Source organism: Acomys minous, assembly GCF_964271855.1.
Source record: "Acomys minous genome assembly, chromosome: 17".
Taxonomy (NCBI): Eukaryota; Metazoa; Chordata; class Mammalia; order Rodentia; family Muridae; genus Acomys; species Acomys minous.
The window spans coordinates 68,323,707-68,345,207 of NC_140500.1; positions in this window are offsets into that span (position 1 = coordinate 68,323,707).

Below are 21,501 nucleotides of genomic sequence, written 5' to 3' on the forward strand. Positions count from 1 at the left end.
GGCTGGTAGCTCTCAGAGAAAGGATAGCAGACTACCAAGAAGAGACTTGATACCCTAGCATTATTTAGAGAGTGGAGGTCACTTTCAATCACAGTCATAGTGAAGGGGAATAGGATGAAAGTGGGAGTGAGTGAGGAATGGGAGGATACATGAGATGGGATAACAATTGAGATGCAATATGAATGAATTAATTAAAAAGTTATAATGCAAAAAAGAAAAGTAAAAGATAAAACATAATCAATTAAAATAAAATTTAAATTACAAAAGATAAAATTAGGTTTGGATAACAGGTTTATAAAAGTTGATGCTTTTTTTGTTTGTTTGTTTTCTGTGTCTAAGTCTTATAACATATTGGATGTTCCTTCTCTTTTAAACTTGTTATTTATGTTTGTGATTTTTGTGGGCATACAAAATAATATGCTCACATGTGAAAGTACCTTAATAACTTTGTAGAGTGTCCACTCTTCTAGAGGTGAAATTGCAGTGGTTGTGGGATGCCAAATTTGGGGAGTTAGAACTTAGATCTTGGAACTTGGAGCTTGGAACTTGGAAAATCAGTTAGTGCTCTTAACAATCACTTTAACCTTTGTCCTTTCCTGTTTACATAAGTTTACATTTATGTCTTCTCTTACTTCCTTTCCCTTGTGTTGTTATTGCCCATAGTCTGAAATATACATAACTCACTTAGGATTCTATATGAAAGGTTCTGCACTGTTGTTTATTTAGAAAACCTTTCCAGTGCTTAATACTTCATACCATTAATTTGCTTAATGAGCATGCTCCTAATTCTATAATTGTCAATAATATACTGCTGCTCTCCATTCCTTTTTAGATTACTTGGAGGTCTTAACATGTTGAATGGAGTCATGGGCTCTTAAGAAATATACTGACAGTTTGGCATTACTAACATTCTTCCACACTAGTTGCCTGCATGGAGAAAGCTTTGTCTACAATGTTTAGTAAGACAAGCTCTTTACAGATGAACAGACATCTCAATCATGAATTAACATCACCATTTCTTCAAGCTAGGGAGCTCAGGGTTTCTTTGTTCATGTTTGTTTTTCTTGGTCTATTTTTTGGAAGAGTTTTGACCCTTTGACAGGAAGTGAACTCCAGCTGTAATTTCACCAATCAAAATTACACCCTGTGGCAACTGTTAGTTTAGTACATTAGCAAAGGCTACAATTACAGTGTGACATTCTACTAACTGTCATTAGGCTTAAAAGACAAAGATGATGACACCAAGTTTCAGAGATGACCTTTTCAAAACTGCCTAATGGGAAAGTGTTGCCATCCTTCCCAGGGACCTTATATTTAGCATCTATAAACTATCTACAGGAACATTTGCCAATATTAAGCACACTGTGAAGTCACTTCCATTTAGTCCTATCCTCACATCTTATCACATTCATCACTTGGTCTGAGGCATTTAAACGCTATCAGGCTTCTTCCCTAATCAATGGTAATTATTTCCAGCAGTTTTTAATGGATAATTCAATTATAAGACCTTCAGACACTTGCTACTTTCAGATGCAATAAAAATAAACAGCTAAAAAAAAGTATAAAGGCAAAGCACTTAGAAGACAGAATAATCTTAGGATAGCCTTAGCTGTGGAAGTATTCTGAATAGTGTAATACTAAATCTGAAAACTATTCTTTCCATTTGACAGGAACACTTCAGCAATGTTCATAAATGCTAACTGAATAGTGGTTTTGGATTTCATTCTCCTTCAGGACTATAATTTGCTTTGTTGCACTGTCAGTGTAAAGAACATTTCATAGGCACTTGGAACTTCAAATTAAAATACAGATTTACAGATTGATTCAGTAGATATTTTAGTGAATGTGTGTGAAAGGTTCTTTAAGAGATAAAGGCATGTGTAGAAATGTATCTTCAAATATGGCCAGTGTCAAATAGTTTTCTGATTGACTCTTCAAAATAGGCAAGCATATTCACAGTGTAACATATTAAACAGTAGTGCAGTCTCACCTTACCACTAGCAAGTGATGTCACTGGAGGGACACACAGGGTGCCTATGGCTTCCAAATATATTGAGCTCATCAAAACATCAGTGATTCTCCCGATCCATGAGCAAGGAAGATCATTCCATCATCTCATGTCATCTTCAATCTCTTTCTTTAGAGTTTTGCCCCTTCTCTGAGGATCTGGGATAGAGATGGAGGAGAGGGAATAAAGGGTGTGACTGGGGTATGGAGAGGGTTATGATCAGGATGTAAAATTAATTAATTAATTAATAAACAAAACAGAAAACTGTCACAGGAAAAAAACCAATATGTTTAAAACTTTCTATAGCTATAAGAGATTTTAAATCAATAAACTAAGTGCTTAATTAGTAAGAATTATATTTTTTCCAGTTGTCTTGATAAAATACCCTGGCAAAAGCAACATGAGGAAGAAAATATTCCTTTGGTTCACAATCATAGGTAACAGTATATCTCTGCAGAAACTTGAGGTAGCCAATCACATTATTCACAGCTCAGAACATAATGTGATGGGTCGATGTGTGCAGATTGCAGACTGGAACTCAGGCAGTCTCTCATTTTCTTTCTTTCTTTTTTTAATTTTTTTTTAATTTGACATATACATTTATATTATTACACATAAAAAGCCCACATATATACAGCAAGAAGAACCATGAAACATTCAGGAGCTATATACAGGTTATATTCATGGTGTTTTGGCTAATTCTATTTGTCAACCTTGGAGAAAGCATCTTTCCTATCTTGGTAAGTCTAAAATTCTGACTGAAAATCAACTATCTATCACTTCTCATCTCTATCAAATTAAAACACCTATCTAGACCTAAAAACGTCTTAACCCCTAAACAACCAAGCTAATTGTAATCCTAAACTATGTGGTCTTCACCCCATGAGAGATGAGAAAGAATGAAACTTAATTACCTGAATGAACAGGAAGTGCAGGTTAACAACTTCACAAATGTGAAGAATAAGACAGTTTTTGTCTGAACAGTCACCCAAAATTCTCTATAATGTTGGAACATCATCTTCAGCCTTCTGGACCAATATGTCTGGCAGACATATTTGTGAGGCAGGAACTATTGAGGACTTGCTTACATTGTCTTGGTAGAGTTTGGCTGTAAACTCTGCCTGCATCCAAGCCTGCCCTTTTTCAGGCAGAAGTCTGTCTGTGGCAGAAACAAGGGCATTTTGCTCAGTGGCTTGTTTGCTGAATTTGAAGCCATCTCTATAAAGAGATTCTTTGATGCTCATCATCTTTGAAGTAAGGCTGGGTGTTGCCAGGAGTTAACATGTCTTGTTGTCAAAGAGTCTTTAAAATATTAAAAAGTGTCTTTATGCTATATTCTGTATGTCTCTGAGACTTTTGAAGACCTTTATCTAAGTATATTACATTATCTATCTATAGGATAATATAGATCTCTTAAACCTAGGATGTATATTCTCATGATAAAAATAGACAAGTAATTGACATGATCATGATTTGAACAACAAACAATTAACTTGTATTACTAGAATAATTAAGTAATACAGTCTCACATTTTCATCTAGTCCATATCCCAGCCCATAATATGGTGTTGCCTACACCAGTGTGGTTTTTCTTCCCTTCCATTTTCACTAAGAAAATCCCTCCAAGCATATCTATAGGCAAAGCCTGCAAACACAGTTCTTCATAGAGATTCATTTCCTGGTGATTCTAGATTGAAAGAAGTTGACAATTAAAGGCAATCATTAAAGTAGGATATAGATTTGGCAAATGATGTGTTTAGTTTGAAGTGTCACCTTTTATTCCCCTTGAAGAATAAAATATTGCATTTTCAGATCATTTAGACTATAATTGCTCTTCACTGTGAGTTTTCCCTTACTGTGTGGTTTTGATGCCTGGTCTGGAGGAGGGAGGAACAGTTGTGCTGTATTGTGCACCACTGCAAATTTCTTGAGTTAACCTCGTTCCTCATGCTAATTGTAGGACACACAGATATATTTTTCTGAAAATAAAGTAAAACTGGGAGATTATATATGTATCCTTACCATGCTTTTTAAGAGAAATAAAATTTTTCTAATTTGTTTTTCTTTCTTTTTTTTGTTTTTTTTTTTAAATCAAGACATGGTTTCCTCATGTAGCCTTGGCTGTCCTGGACTCCCTCTGTAGACCAGGCTGACCTTGAACTCACAAATATCTACCTGCCCTTATTACTGAAATTAAAGGCATGCAACACCATATCTGGAGAGATGTAAGATTTTTGTCATAACTGCAGTCAAATAGTAAGGAATTTTATGTCTTAACACTGAATTTCTAAATATAAGCAATAAACAATGAGATATTTATTTTTAATTAGACCCTAAAGTAGGAAATCTTTGTGAAAATCAAGTATACCCTTAAAAGCCATGGCATTTCCTATAAGGAGGCGTTTGTCCCATATACTTAAGGAAGAAACTAAAATCAGGGAATCTGAGGTATATGTCAAAGTATATGAAGCAACAATTAAGCAATTATGATATTCTCTAAACAACTTAGGCTTTTGAATGAATGCTGAATCCATGGTCTACACTTACTTGATTTCCACAGACAGAGGAAAAAAACAAAAAGGAAAACAAAACTTCAACAAAAAACCTTTAATGGAGAATAATTCAGCAATATTTTGAATCAACAAAGGATATAGCTAAAGACAGGACATATAATATAGTTAAGAGTTTTTTAGGGAGCTGTTAAAAATTCATAGCTATATTTAGTAGAATTTACTTTTTCTCTTTTATTATTATGAGCAGTCCTAAACTAAAAGTAAGTAATGAAAATGGCAGCATATAGATAGTAGATATGACAATCATTTATTTTCATTGATAGCATTCTAATTATTAAAATGTAATTGTAACTTCTTCCAAATTCTTATTTGGTTCAACTGTGTTTTATAAAAAAATTTGTGACATCTAGGATGTATTATACTGTTGAGTATGAATCCTATAGTCCTCGTCATATTATATGTTGTATATAAGATATGTATGTATTAACAAACAAGTACAAAGTCATGGTGAAATGCAGGTACATCATATATTTAAAAAATTTACAGATGAGCAGAATTGTCTTTCTTACAAACTAAATTAACTTCAAAGTTGTCTAGATAAATAACTGTTATGATCTTTCACAAAGACATCTACATACATAACTGGCAGTAGCTGACAAAAGGAAAGAAATTAGACTTTTTATTCCAGAGCTGGTTATATCAGGTCACTATGGCCTTTCCACTAGGTAGCTACTTTGTACAAAATGACTACATACACTTTTCAGAACTCTTCCTTTGCCTCTCTGACTCTATCATAATATTTCATTAATAGATATGAAAATCTTTAAATTTTCTGAAATTTCTTTCCTGTGCTATTTTTCCAGATTGGCTAAAACATATTTACTTTCTAAGACTTCAGGTTGACAGAATTTCCTGGACAGATGACTTACAGACATTGATGAGTTACTCTAAGTTCTCAAAGGCTGTAGAAGAATAAGATGTAATGACAATTGTGTCTATTACTAATAGTTGACCACTTGAAATAATTATTTCGTTTGAAAGATTCTCTTTTCAGCTGAATGCTGATTAAATTATACCCTAGAGAATTCTGTATTATACAACGTTGGATGCAATCCATCCCGGTTAATAAAACTACCTCTAGGGTATATTAGGGATGGTATGTTTAAAATTATGGAACAGAATAGACTGGGATCTCTCCCTCCCTCCCTCCCTCTCTCTCTCTCTCTCTCTCTCTCTCTCTCTCTCTCTCTCTCTCTCTCTCTCTCTCTCTCATGTATGTGTGTTTGTTATTATGACTACTATTATTATTATTTTTTGTTGCTGGCATCATGAATCTAGGATAATCTGTGAAGAAGGAACCTCAATGAGTAAATTCTTCCTACAAAATTGCCTGTAAACAAGTCTGTGCTACATTTCTTGATTAATGAGTGGTGTTTTAAAAAGATGAATAAGCCATATTAGGAATCTATGCAGTAATATTTGTTGTTTCTGTTTTAGTTTCTGCCTTGGATTCTTGTGGTAATGAACTATAAGCCAAAGTAAAACCCCTTTTCTGCTAAGTTATTTTTAGTAAGTCTTTATCATAGAAGAGAAAAAGTAAGAGCATATGCGTGCATCCATAATCATTAGGAAAATAAAATATATGCAAATTTTTTGAAAGGAAGTATAATGTTTCTAAGGTTCTCAGTGGAACTCATACCTAAATTCTCCCTCATTGTACAGACTTGTTCTTTACCAAGATTAGTTAAAGGAGTAAAGAGCAATTTAAATGTAAATACTATGTAAATAGTTTATTAACTCAATATTTATATATTAGTTTACCATGTGTAACTTTATAGGTATTAACATATTATATTTTTATCCTAAACCTGTGACCTATAGATTAAATCTCCCTGTAAAGAACTTCACAAAAAACTCATATACACAGATTCATTGCTTTGAAGATGACAAAATGAAAAAAAGGGAGATAACAGCAGTCATGACAGAAAGTACAACTGACAGTTGGGTATATTCTATTCATTCCACAAACTGCAGTTAATAGGTTTCTAAGGATAATCACATTAAGAGTTTGAAATATTAAAGAAACTACAGGTATTGAGAATACTTATACAGTGAGTATTTTTCAAGACTTCATCCATGTAATAGCTAACTAGTTTTCAGCAAGAGTGTTGGAAGTTGATTTTGTGAACCCTAGAAGGTTGAGAACCCCATACTAATTTGGACCTGCATTGGTCTGTCATCACCTTCTTCAAAAGCCTTTGTATAAAAGTGCATTTTAAGGGAGTTTTCTAAGGGGAAGAATGAAGAAAAGAGAGGTTTTTTTTTTTTGAAAAACAATCTAGGCTGCAAGGATATAAACACTCTGAAGTAGTAGAGTAGGAATTCCAATACAAGTTCAAATGGTGTGGCTTAAACACCATTATTAAATCTTCCTATTTTTGAACATCCAAGTGTGTGTGAGAGAGAGAGGGGCGGGGAGAGGGATAGCATACATATTCTAAGGAATACATGGAAACAATTTTTCTAAAAAAATTACAGACTACCGGTGCCTTTCTTAGAAATTTATAACATGGAAATGCTTAAGTATCTGCTGTTGGGTTTAAGACCCTAAGAAAGCTTGCCCTTGAGAGAGTTGATTTCCAAAACCTGAGACCTAGGCCTTGTTTCTGGGGATAGCGTTTACACAGTTCATGTGTTATATGAACATAGAGAGGGCAAATTGGTGCCTGCATGGAGCTCTCGCCCCTATGGTCTAACCTCTTTTATGCAGGATGATACTTTGCAGGTTGCAGAAAGAGAAATGAGGACACTAAACCAGCCCTAAAAGCTTCAACCTACAATTAGTCCTACCTGCAAGATAACCTCAGGAAGTAGTAGCCCAGACCTTGTGGGAGTGGCCAACCAATGTTTGCTTTAAGGTGAGGCCCACCCACAAGAGAAAGCCCATGCCTAGCAGTTTCAGGATAGCCAGGAATCAGAGACTGTATAACTGAAGGACTAACGGTGGAACAAAAAATGAATTGAAAAAAAAAAAGCAATCAAATGCTTCCTAATGATACTCTGCTGTACTCAAAGATCTGTGTCCGGTAGGCATCAGAGAAGTTTCCTTTAGCAGTCGATGTGAGCAAACACAGAGACCCACAGGCAGACATTGTGTAGAAAAAGAGTCACAATTGAAGGTTTCTTCTCAGAGATCAGTAACACTCAAAGTAGACAGGGAAAATATGCAGGAGTTAGAGGGATGAAGGACATGAAGAAAACATGTTACACTGTATCAACTGAGAAGGTCTCATATGGGCTCACAGAGATTGAAGTGGCAAGCTCGAGGCCTTTGCAAGTTCCTCCAAGTATATGTTTTGGCTGTTAGCTTGGTTTTTATTTTACTCTTACTAGTGAGAGAAGGTGTGACTTTGACTCTTTTGACTGCATTTGTGACTCTTTCTCTTCTATTGGGTTGCCCAACAAGCCATGTTATGAGGTATAATTATGTATATGTGTGAAATGTCACAATGCGACCCATTGTTTTGAATGACCTGGAAAAAGAATAACTTGTGCAATTCAAGGCAAAGTGAAAAGAAAAAGTTCCTTTCTTCTTGGCATATAGCTAAGCCATTGACCAGAAAAGGACAGACATTCTAAATGTACTTGTTTGCAGGAGCATCACATAAACAATAGTACTCAAGTTCTAACATGACTCAGTCCTCCACATAAGTAGTTAATGAGTATTTGAAACCTTGATTACATCTCAAACCTGACATGGATAAGAATCCTGCAGGAATACCCTGGCCAGATATGCCCAATAAACTTAATATAGATAAATAAGTAGCCACATAATAATATTTCTTCTTCCACTCAGGAAATAGGAGAAGGAAAAAGGTTGTAACCAGAGTCTGTATAAATCAGAAAAGAATCAGGATCTTGGGGACAATGTGTATTTCCCACAGATCCCAGAGCAATGAAACTATAGCATCTTTTCCTCTAAAAACTTTAAAGAGACCATTTCAAGGCCAATAAAACAGGCTTCACTGTACCCTGAAAGTCAATTCATGGAAATTATTATCCTAAGAAATAACGAGTGCAGAGAGTGAAATAACACACTCTTTCATATGTGTTGGAAGGATTTAGTGGACAGAGCTCCTTTAACCCACTCTTTAGTCCTCCTCTTTTTTTTCCTACTTTAAACTTCTGTGGTAGATGATTTCTGATGACTACTAATTATCAACAGTCCCACTGATAAAAATAACCTGAGTTTACGGGATAGTAACAATCCACCTCAAAGGATAACAGGCTTTGATGGAAAGCTGGAATGTAATACTAATAGTGTATTGAGTCTAACATGCTCTTGAAATATATAAAAATACTGAGCTTAAAGGAACAAAGCTAATGAGTCTATTTTGACATTTGTTCATTGTGTGGTATCCATGCAAAAATTTTATTGTCTTCACAACTTTAAAAATAAAAACATTATTATCATTTTATTATGTAAAATAAAAATCATAAGATAAAATATACTGCATATTTGCTACCATTCCTAATTCAAGGAAGCATATTATAAAGAGACATTGTGGTGATACTTACAAATATCAACCCTGTAATTTTCATTATTATATGATCTACAAAGGATAAAATAAAAGAGGAATATATATATATATATATATATATATATATATATATATATATATTTCTAATCTCTAGTTGGCCATGTATAAAATGCATTTATATGTGTTTTGTTTTTGTTTTTTCCAAGATATATATTATTTTATTAATTTGTTCTTGTTACATCTTAATGGTTATCCCATCCCTTGTCTTCTCCTATTCTTCCCTCCCTCCCATTTTCCCCTTATTCCCCTCCCTATGAGAGTTCCTGAGGGGGATTTCCTCCACCTGTATATGCTCATAGGGTACCAAGTCTCTTCTTGGTAACCTGCTGTCCTTCCTCTGATATGTGTTTTAACTAAATGGTTAAAATAATTATGCATTTTTATTTGTTAGAAGGGGAATTTAACTGATAATATCTCAACTAAAATATGTAATATTATAAATTGAGCCACATTGGATAGATTTTTTCTATATTACAGTTTGACCTGAAGTATAATTACTGAAATATTATCTATTTAATATTTATTTGTGCTTTTGTATGATTACAAAATAATTACAAATGATCATTTTTCCTTCTATATACAATTTGTGTATTAATTTCTTAACAAAGATTTCTTAGCATTAGTTAAAAATTTAGCCATTTTTTAGGACTGTGGTAGAAATGCAGACATTTTGTCCAGTGGCTTGCTTGCCACATTTGAAGCCATTTCCATAAGGAGGTTCTTTGATGCTCATCATCATCTTTGAGGTAGGCTGGGTGCCAAGAGTTAACCAGTCCCATTGTTAGTGAATCTTTAAAGTATTAAAAATATTTTTAAATGCCATATCCTGAATGTCTCTGAGGCTTTTGAAGACCGTATCTAACTATCCTACCTTATCTTTATATAGAATCGTATCTATCTGCTACACCTAAGATGTATATTCTTGTGATAAAAGTATACTAGTGATTAACATGACCATGATTTGATCCACTAACAATTAACTTGTATAATTTATTTATCTAAAGCAGCCTGTATTAGAACATCCAAAGGTTTTGAAATAAACCTTGTATTATAATTAAGTTTTATTGGTGTAATACTTCATATTAGAGTAGAATATATATATATGAAGAATAAACTTACGTTTGAACTCCATACCACTGTATCTAGAACTAAACTAATTTTTCATCTTAATACAAAATTCTATACCAGTGAATTAAGTCTTGGATTGAGTTGAAGACCAGGTAGTTGAGTTTTACAATGAAGCTCAGTTGTTTAGGGATTAAGATGTTTTTAGGTCTAGATAGAGGTTTTAAGTTGATATTTGATGGAGATTGATATTTATTCAGAATTTTAGATGCACCAAGATAGGAAAGGCTGTCAAATACAAGTAGCCAAAATACTAAGAATGTAACACTTATGTAACTCCTGATTGTGTCATAGTTCTTTTTGCTTTGGGTAGTTTATTGTATATATGTGTAATAATATAAATGTATATGTAAAAAATAAAAACAATAACAAAAATTTAGTCCATGCATTCTCCACAGTTGAGTGGAGAGTGAGGACTGACTTTCACACGAACTCTGGTGCCCCATATTTGACCACGTCCTCTTGATGGGGAGACCTGGTGGCACTCAGAGGAAGGATAGCAGACTACCAAGAAGAGACTTGATACCCTATGAGCATATAGAGGGGGAGGAAGTCCCCCTCAGTCACAGTCATACAGGAGGGGAGTAAGGGGAAAATGAGAGGGAAGGAGGAATGGGAGAATACAAGGGATGGGATAACAATTTATATGTAAAATGAATAAATTTTAAAAATATATTTTAAAAAATTTTGTACATACTTAAAACCACAATCTTTGCATCGTAATAGATTTGGAATGATTCAAGTTTTTATGTTTCAGACAATTTGCATAAATTTTCACCCATTTTTTCTATTGATACTTTCATCATTTATAACATTTTTCAACATTTCCTACAAACCTACTATATTATTTCTACCAATTGCAGTCTCTCTTCCAACTCATCTCTAATTTATAATCTCTTCTTTAATTTAAAATTTTACATGTACACCTACATACTAATTTTCTGCATCAAAAGATGGGACCTGACAGATTCCTTTATCTTCTTCATTAATATGTCAATGGGTTTCATTGTGTAGCTGTTACTTAGGGGACCATATTTCTAAGACTTTTGGAACTGGCTTCCCCATGTAATATCTTTGTATCTCTTTTTCTCATACGTATGAAGGAAAAATTAATTGATATAATTTGAGGTATTCATATTAAAACCAAGTAAATTTGTACACTATGGAGTGTGAAACATATTAAAGGTTTCAATATAGTTAGTATATATTAATATCATTATAAGAATGTCATACTGCATCTTGGTGTTAGAAAATGCACAGTTTCCTTGTGAGTTAGAGGCCATCCTTATCTACAGAAGAGCTCCAGGACAGCCAACGTTATACAGAGAAACTCTGTCTTGTAAAAACAAAACAAAACAAACAAACAAAAACAAACAAACAACAATCAAAAGGAACACTTATTTTTTCCCTTTTTTTCTGACTGTGCAGAAATATATAACACAACATATATAACAATCAATCATGCAAATAAGTAATACTAGGATCGGTATATTACCTGCCAAATATAAGAGATTATTCATCCTTATGGATAGCTTTTTCTGGTGGTGACATATACTGTATTTTAAGATGGAACCAAATATTTTCAGATATTAAATGAGTCCTGACTTACTTTCCTGATTTTCCACAATTGCTGCTGCTTCCTGTATTCAACAAATGGCAGAGTTTTCTCACTGCCACATACCTCTTCCCTAAGTTAGTTTATACATAGCCATTTCATACATTCAAAGATTAGATCAGTGGTGGCATCTCACTTGATTCATATGGCACCTGATTTCAACAGCAACACAGATGTTTGAATTAAAATCAAATCAAGAATCAGAAGAGATTGATAGCAATCATGTATCTTCAATGAACTAACTTTTGACATTGAGTAAGCTTCTTAATTTAATAATAATATTTTGACATCATTTTGTCATGAGATACTGAAATTGAAGGGTATTCCATATATATATATATATATATATATATATATATATATATATATATATATATGTATAATGAAATGCCAAATGATGGCAAAAGGTATAAAGGTATAAAGTACTTGATGTTACATATGCATTTTCTTTTTTCATTTAACTAAGACAATCCTGGTTGCATTTATAAGATGTGTTTAAAATACTTTCTGAGAATCTGGGTGTAACACATTTTTTAACAAACTATGGTTCAATTTGAAAGAACCCTTGTGGCTTCCATTTGTCACCAAATGAAACTTCCAGAATTGAGATTGGGTTACATCTAATTGAGTTGTTGGTCAAAGAGGTTCCATGAAAATATTTAAACAATCCAGGCCATTGCGAAGACTATAGATTATTCTTCGCAGACTGATGGCAAGGCTACACTGTTGAAGACAACACCTACACAATTCATTTAACAAGGAGAAGTTAAGGTAGTTACTACACAAAGCCTTCACCACTATGTTCTACTATCTTTAGTGCAGAAAAGTACTCTGTTTGCTATCAAAAGAGAAATGTAAACATCAACCCAGCCAACAAATTTTGATATGCCCTGCCCATAAGATATGATAGTGCAATTGTGGCACAAAGTTTGTGTGAGTAACCAGCCAGTACCTGATTTTATTTAAGAACCACCAGATAACATAAAATGTATACCTGACACTGCTTGGGTGATGAAGAACGAGAGACTAGGTAGTAAAAGGATATAAGGTAAAACTAAATACTACTGTTTTAAAAACTTGTACCAGTAACATTACTCTTAATGACATCATGCTAGTCTATGTATGGGTCATTCGGTGACCCATAGATCTGTGCCTTACACTTCCACCATCTGAGAAGCATTATTTTGTGACAAAAGAGAACAAATATAGACCCACAACCGGACATTCTACAGAGAATGAGAGATCTTGGAACTGTCAGGTATAAACACGATGTGTTCATCAAATTCCACACATCATGCCTTAGGGAACCTCAGCGAATTGCAGGCAGTAAGAGTATAAATACTAAAAGTGATGGAGGACACTAAGAAAACAAGGCATTTAATCAATATGATCAAAGCTTATATGAACTCATAGAGAGTGAGGAAGGAAGGACAGAACTATTATAGTATACCCTAGATCTTTTACAAATATATCATGGCTTCCAGTTTAATGTTTTTATGAGATTCCTGAGAGTTTGAACAAGGGTGTCTCTGTTTGTTGTGCTTTGATTTTGGATTTTTTCCTTCTGTTTGTTGTTTTGTCCAACTACACTGTCACAGTTTTCATTTTGTCTTATTTTATTTTGCTTTTTATATTTTATTTTACAAATAATAAAAAGAGATAATTTGTACTATAGTAAGTAAGTTTTATCGTCTCTGAACTTCAATAAATAGTATAACAGTTCACATTTCAGTTTAAGGGTGCAGTCAGTTCAATTAAACACTATTTTGTGTTGCTTAATTTAAACCAATTTTAATAAATCTTAGAAAAATAAGCCCTTGAGGCTGCCTTCCTTCAAGGTGTGGGCATCAGGTATCATAATAGTGAACAAATGTGTGGAAGAGAGATGGGAAAGGGAAAAACAAAGCCATACCTGTGCTATGGAGAGAGGAGGAACTGGAAATAATATAGAGATAAAGAACAAGGTGATGTCTGTGGCTTGCACTGTCACTTGAGGCCATGGTCATGCCCATGGTATTGGCTTACTCTGAGAGCCTTGTCTGAGTTCATAGTCATACTGTGGCTATATGTCCTGTTAGTGGTCTGTCATGTCATCAAATCAACGTGAAAGCTCATGATATGTCTTCCAACTGACTTATAGTACAAGGAAGCTACTTTTGACATGATATAGATAATTGCAAAGACAGAGTTGAGAAAAAGAAACATAGTATACTTCTGTGGGACCCCTGGGCCCAAATCTGCCTATCATAATGTACATACTTGTAGGTTTCTAGGACCCTCTGGATCCTTCTACTTTGCCATTCTCCCATGCTTCTCTCATCTAATGTCCCAATAGAATGTCCTCCCCTCTGTCTCAGTTTCCTGGTGAGTGAAGGCTTTCATGGGACATGCCCCTTGTGCTAATATGCAGATATAAGTGAGTATATACCATTTGAGTCTTTCTGCTTCTGGGTTAACTCACTCATGATGATCATTTCTAGCTCAATCCACTTATCCACAAATTTCGGGAATTCCTTGTTTTTAATAGCTGAATAGTATTCCATAGTATATATGTACCACAGTTTCTTTATCCATTCTTCTACTGAGGGACACTTAAGCTGTTTCCATGTTCTGGCTATTATGAATAAGGCTGCTAAGAACATGGTTGAGCAAATTTTCTTGTTGTGTGCTGGAACATCTTCTGGGTATATTCCAAGAAGTGGAATAGCTGGGTCTTGAGGAAGCCCTATTCCCAGTTTTCTGAGATAGTGTCAGATAGATTTCCAAAGTGGCTGTACTAGTTTGCATTCCCACCAGCAATGAAGGAGTGTTCCTCTCTCCCCACATCCTCGCCAGCATGTGGTGTCGCTTGAATTTTTGATCTTAGCCATTCTAATGGGTGTAAGATGGAATCTCAGAGTTGTTTTGATTTGCATTTTCCTGATGATTAAGGAGGTTGAACATTTCTTTAAGTTTTTCTCAGCCATTTGATATTCTTCTGTTGAGAATTCTCTGTTTAGTCCCAAGCCCCATTTCTCAATTGGGTTATTTGGTTTGGTGGTGTTTAATTTCTTGAGTTCTTTATATATTTTGGATATTAGATTTCTGTGACAAGCCCTAACCTAACCCAACACCCAACACCCCCAAAAGTATCAGCTTAATCAGGAAGTAAATGCACAGAACTCTTCAAAAGTGTGATAACGATGCTGAAGTTAGTCTTCTACCACTGATGGCTTCTGGTGGGGATGTGGGAGAGGAACATCAACACTTTTATAGGTGAAGGGCACTGAAGTGTGACTGGGCTCACAAACTCCCAAATGTTTCTTCTACTTCCTCTTCTTCTTCCTCTCCCCCTCCTCCTCCTCCTTCTCCTCCTCCTCCTCCTTCTTCTTCCTCTTCTTCTTCCTCCTCTTCTTCTTCTCCTCCTCCTCCTCCCCCTCTTCTCTTCCTCCTCTTCTTATTCTCTTCCTTCTTCTCCTTCTCTGCCTCATAATAATAATAATAATAATAATAATAATTATTATTATTATTATTATTATTATTATTATTATTTATTATTATTATTATTATTATTATTATTATTATTATTATTAATGGGCAGAGGTGAAAAGGATCAAAGTACTTACTTAAGTATGATCAGGGTGTATGATGTAAAATTTCCAAAGTATAAATAAAAAAATTACTATGTTGAAAGGATGTCATAGGACTGGCAATATGCATAGTAGTTAAAATCATGTGCTGCTTTTGCAGAGGACCAAGATTTGATTCTGAGAACTCACATAGAAATGCCCAACAATATGTAACTCCAGTTCCAGTGAATACAGTGTTTGCTTCTGTGCTTTGTACACACCAAGCACAGCTGAGATCAACACACATACAAGCATACAATCAGGAAAATATCTTATACGCATAAAAATAGATAAACATTAAAAATAAGTCTTTGTAAGGTTTATAATTAATTTAATATTTAGAATACCCTTCATCACATCAGCTTAAAAATTATTTACAAATTCATCTGAAACTTGTACAAAGAGCAAACCAATATTTTATTCACAGTTTAGTTCTTCCTGCGGAAAGCAGGGATGATATCATCTGTGTCAAAGGTGTGTATTCATTTGCTTAAGATAGTTTATAGGATTTGTAAAGACAAAAAAGAATAATTTATAAGTATTCAGATTTCCTTAAATGGAAAAATTATACTCAATCTAGCTTGAAATGCTCTCGGGTTAGAGTTTAATTTCAAATCTAAAACTACTGTGTGTAACAAAGGCTATTTGGGGCTCAGTGTGTGTGTGTGTGTGTGTGTGTGTGTGTGTGTGTGTGTTAGCTCACACAGGCTTCTGTTTGCATGTTTGTGAACTATAAAAAAGAAGGAGGATGTCAGATTTCAACCTAAGGTCATTGGCGGATTAATGCTAATAATTAACATACTGTTAAGATTTTCACAGGTTGTGTAAAAAGCAGGTAAAAAGTCAAGAAGTACAAAAATAGGAGGAAATAATAAGTGCTTTTCTGAGGTACATAATGAAAGTCACTGTTATATGGGGGCATAGGAAGCAGTGTGATCGTTTTCATTTGCAAATTGCAGCTAATGACTTTGCTATTGGTGAAAGTGAAGTTCCAAGAACTAATTAAAAATAATTGATACATTAATGCTAATAAATGTACTTGCCAACCAGCACAAATAGACTTGTAATTTGAGGGCATGTTCTGTGCTCACAGCAGCCTACATGAAGCTATAATTTAAAGATCACTATTCAGAAAGTGTCAAAAACCATGGGAAACTAAAACTAGTCCATTTACTCCCCAGCTAAAATGAAGATCAAATCCTTTTGAATTCACAGGTGTGTTAAGGGTATCCTAGCCATGATTAAAGGTTTGCTTCATCTAAAATCCTTGCTGATACCTAAGAAACAGGAGTAGCTCTACATTGAGAAGAAAGAAAAGTGACAAACTTTATTCCTGACAGCAGCATAAAGGCTTTCTCAACTACTTGGATGTATACAACTATAAAATGGAAAGAGATGCCCTGGAGGGTTATATTCATCAAAGGCTACCAAGGAAAAAGGGTAGTCAGGCAGAGCTCTTAGGATTGAACCATTGTGCAACTATGTAGTCAGTCTCTCTCTCTCTCTCTCTCTCTCTCTCTCTCTCTCTCTCTCTCTCTCTCTCTCTCTCTCTCTCTCTCTCACACACACACACACACACACACACCTAGGTTTTGAAATTTGTTATGAAGCTTAAAATTTTAAATGCATAGGATAGTACACATATCAATATGTATACATATATTCATATGTATACATATATATATAAAACTTACAATCAGGCAAATACTAGACAAGGAGCATTAGAATAAATATTTCACTTTTCCCAGTATTTGTTTTAATACTTAGCAAGGAAAATTATTTGTTCACTACCCTCCCTTTATATAAGTTAACAATGTAAGTCATTTAAAATTTAAAGTATTCAATGGATAGACATTACATGACTCTTTAAGAAGTGAGCAACTCAGACAGCCAAGGAGACAGCAAAGGAGGTCATTTGGGCACCCAAGTCACTTTGTGCTTGGATCTCTCCCTGCCTGCTCCTCTATGATATAGCACATCTAGAATACAGAGAGCAAACAAACTAGGTGAGTTGGGTGTGGGTCACAATCCACAATAGTTTCAATACTGAGAAAGACTGTTGGATACCTGATCAGCTGTAGCCGTGGCCCTGTCTCCTCCTACTCCCCATTAGCCTGGCCCACCTGAAATGCATCCAGGGAAACAGTAGAGGAGGCTTTTGTATCTGAGTAACTCTAGGCTTGAATCTCTCTCCACTTACTCTCTGGCCTGGCCCATCTGGGAAACAGAGAGTTAACCAGTAGAGGTAATTTGGGCATGGCCACAAATCATATTAGCTGCCATCCCAAGGAGGACTGTTGGACACTCAAGCAGCTTTGGATTTGTATGTCTCTCTATCTGTTCCTTACCAGCCTGGCCCATCTTGCACACAGAATGTGAACCTACAGAGGTTAGTTGGGCAAGGCCACAACACATATGATCTGCAATCCTCAAGAGGCCTGTTAGGACACTTGAGCAGCTTTGGGATTGGATCTCTCTCCCCTTGCTTCTTGCTGGGCTGGTCTCAATGGGTCACAGACAGCAAACAAGAAGAAGTGAGTCAGGGGCTGGCCACAAGCAACATTGTCCCCCATACCCCAAAGGCCTGAGTGAAACCCAAGCAACTCTTGGTTTCAAGGTCTATCAGCTTGCCCATCTCCTGACTGACCAAACTGGGCCATACACAGTGAACTTAGCATAGCTGATCTGGGCACAGGCTTCAAAACCAATTATATGTCATCCCAAGTAGGCATTTAGGGAGCCCTAGCAAGTAGCCTTCAGCTTAGAGCTCTCTTTGACTATTTCTGGCCTGCCTGGCCTATCTGGGACTCAGAAAGAGACCTCATTAGAGGGACCTCCAAGCCTGATAAAACAGAGACAGCAAGATGGCTAGAGACGAGCACAAGAAGATAGGCCACATAACTCAGAGCCATATCATATGACCAGAAATCAGTGGTGCAACCAGAGTAAGCCCTTGAGATACTAACACCCACTAAGTACATGAAGAACAATTTAAATCTGAGGTGCTGAAAATGATAGACGCTTTGAAGGAAGAAAATAAATCTCTCAAAAAATACAGGAAAATGCATACAAACAGATAAAGTAATTAAGTAAATCCTATAAAGAATTATAGGAAAATTCAACCAAACAGGAGAAAAAAATTTAAAAAAAAAGAAAACTATTCAAAACCTAATGAGAGTTAACAAATAAAATGCAATCAGAGGCAATTCTACAGTTAGAAAACCTGGAGAAGAGAACAGGAACTGTAGATACAAACAACATAAACAGAATACAAGAGATGGCAGAGACGATCTCAAGTGTAGAAGATACATTTGAAGTTAAAGATACATCAGTAAAAGAAAATGCCAAAACTATAAAGTTTCTGACACAAAGCATTTAAGAGATCTGGGACACTATAAAAAAGGTGAAGCCTAAAAATAACAGGGATTGAAGTAGGGGAAGATTCCAAGATCCATGACCCAGAAAACATTTTCAACAAAAGCTTAGAAGAAAACTTCCCCAACCTAAAGGAAGAAATGTACATAAACAGACAAGAAGTCTTCAAATACATTGAACCAGAAAAGAAAATCCTCCCACCAAATAATAATCAACACACTAAATGGACAGAAAAAAGAGAGAATACTAAAACCTGAAAGAGAAAAAGGCAAAGTGATATATAAGGGAAAAACTATCAGAATTATACCTGACTTCACAAAAGAGACTGTGAAAGCCAGAAGAGACTGGATTGATATCATACAGACACTAAAAGACTACAAGATATCAACCCAGACTACTATGCCTAACAAAATGTTCAAGCAATGTAGAGATGGAGAAAACAGGATGTGGCTTGAAAACAAAACAAAACAAAAAACAAGTTTGAACAGTACCTAGCCACAAATCCAACCCTACAGAAGATACTAGATAGAAAACTCCAACCCAAGGAGACTGACTATATCCAGGAAAATGGAAGTAAATAACTTCACATCTGCAAAATCCAAATAAAGGAAACACATACAAACATTCTAATACTATCAACATAAAATCAAAACAAAACAAAACTAGGAACAAATAACGACTGGTCATTCATATCTCCCAGTATCAATGGCTTCAACTCCCCAATAAAAAGACAGGCTGACAGAATGGATGTGAAAACAGGACCCATCATTCTGCTGCATAAAAGAAGTATACCTCAGCCATAAATATAGATATTACTTCAGAGTAAAGACCTGAAAAAAGGTATTCCAAGTAAAGGGACACAAAGAACGCTAGAGTAGCCATTCTACTATCTAATAAAGTAGACCAAAATTATTAAGAGATGTGGAAGTTCTTTCTTACAAAGTTTTGACCAAAAATGTTTTATTTAAAGAGTACTTCACTTCTTTTTATGCTATGGAATTCCTAACGCTTTGAATTTGAATGTAATTCCTCACTTTTCTTATAAAATCTAATTTTCATTTATAGTTTAATGAAATTTTTTATATGATCAGTATCTTTCTCATTCAAACAGAATATAAACTTACCAAAAATATGTTTTGTCACTTTTTCCCAGTATGAAGAACTGTTCACTTTTATAAATGCTGATTAAACATTGGAAGAAAAATATTAGAGATGGGGAGGGATACTTCATACTCATCAAAGGAAAAATACACAAAGGTGATGTTTCAATCTGAACAAATATTTCCCAAACAAAGATGCACTCAACATCTGCAAAAATATGTTATTAAAGCTTAAATCAGACCAAAAACACCACACATAAAGATTGAGAGAATTTAACACCTGACTCTCACCAATAGTTTGTTCATTGAGAAAGAAACTAAATGGAGGAAGAATAAATCTAATTGACATAATGAGTAAAATGGACCCAATAGAGATCTACAGAACATGTCACCCAAACACAAAAGAATATCCTTTTTCCCAGCATTTCATGGAACATTTTCCAATACTGACCATATACTTGGTCACAAAACAAAGCTCAACATATACAAGAAGAGTTACATAACCATCTACATCTTATCAGACCAACATGTTTTAAAACTGAAACTCAACAACATCTGAAACAACAGAACACCTACCAACTCAAGGAAAATTAACAATTCCCTAATCAGTGACCTCTGGATCAGGGATAAAATACAAACATAAATTAAAGATTTCATAGAATTCAATGAAATTGAGGGCACAACACACCAAACCTTATGGGATACAATGAAAGCAGTGCTAACAGGAAAGTTCATAGTACTAAGCACCTTCATAAAGAAATTGGAGAAGATGCATACATGCAAATTAACACCACACCTGATAGCTCTGGGACAAAAAGATGCTACACAAGCAAGAAGAGTAGATTGCTGGAATTCAAACTTACTGCTGAAATCAATAAATTAGAAACAAAGAAAAATTTAAAATAATCAATGAAACTAAGAGCTGGTTCCTTGAGAAAATCAACAAGGTAGAAAAACTTTTAGCCAACCTAAGTAAAAAGCAGAGGAAGAGTGTTCAAATTAACAAATACAGAAAGGAAAAGAGAGACATAATAACAGATACCTAGGGAATACAAAGAATCATTAGGTCTTACTTCAAAAGCCTATATGCCACAAAATTTGAAAATATAAATGATATGAACAAGTGTCTTGATAGGTAGCAATTACCAAAACTTAATCAAGATCAAGTAAACAAATTAAATTTTGCTTTTCTCCTAAGGAAATGGAAGCAGTCATCAAAAGTCTCCATCCCACCCCCCCAAATAAAAACCCAACAACAACTAAAAGGAACAAACAAAAAACCCAGGGCCAGATAGATTCAGTGCATCAATCTACCATACTTTCAAAGAAGAGCTAATATCAATTCTCTTCAAACTGTTCCACAAAATATAAAGAGAAGGACCATTACCCTCATTCAATGAGGCTATATTCACCTTGATACCCAAAACACATAAAGTCCCAAAAATGAAACAGATTTTCAAATCAATTTCCTTTATGTATATTGATGCAAAGGTACTCAATAAAATGCTATCAAACCAAATCCTTGAACACATAAGAAAATACCATCCACTATGACTA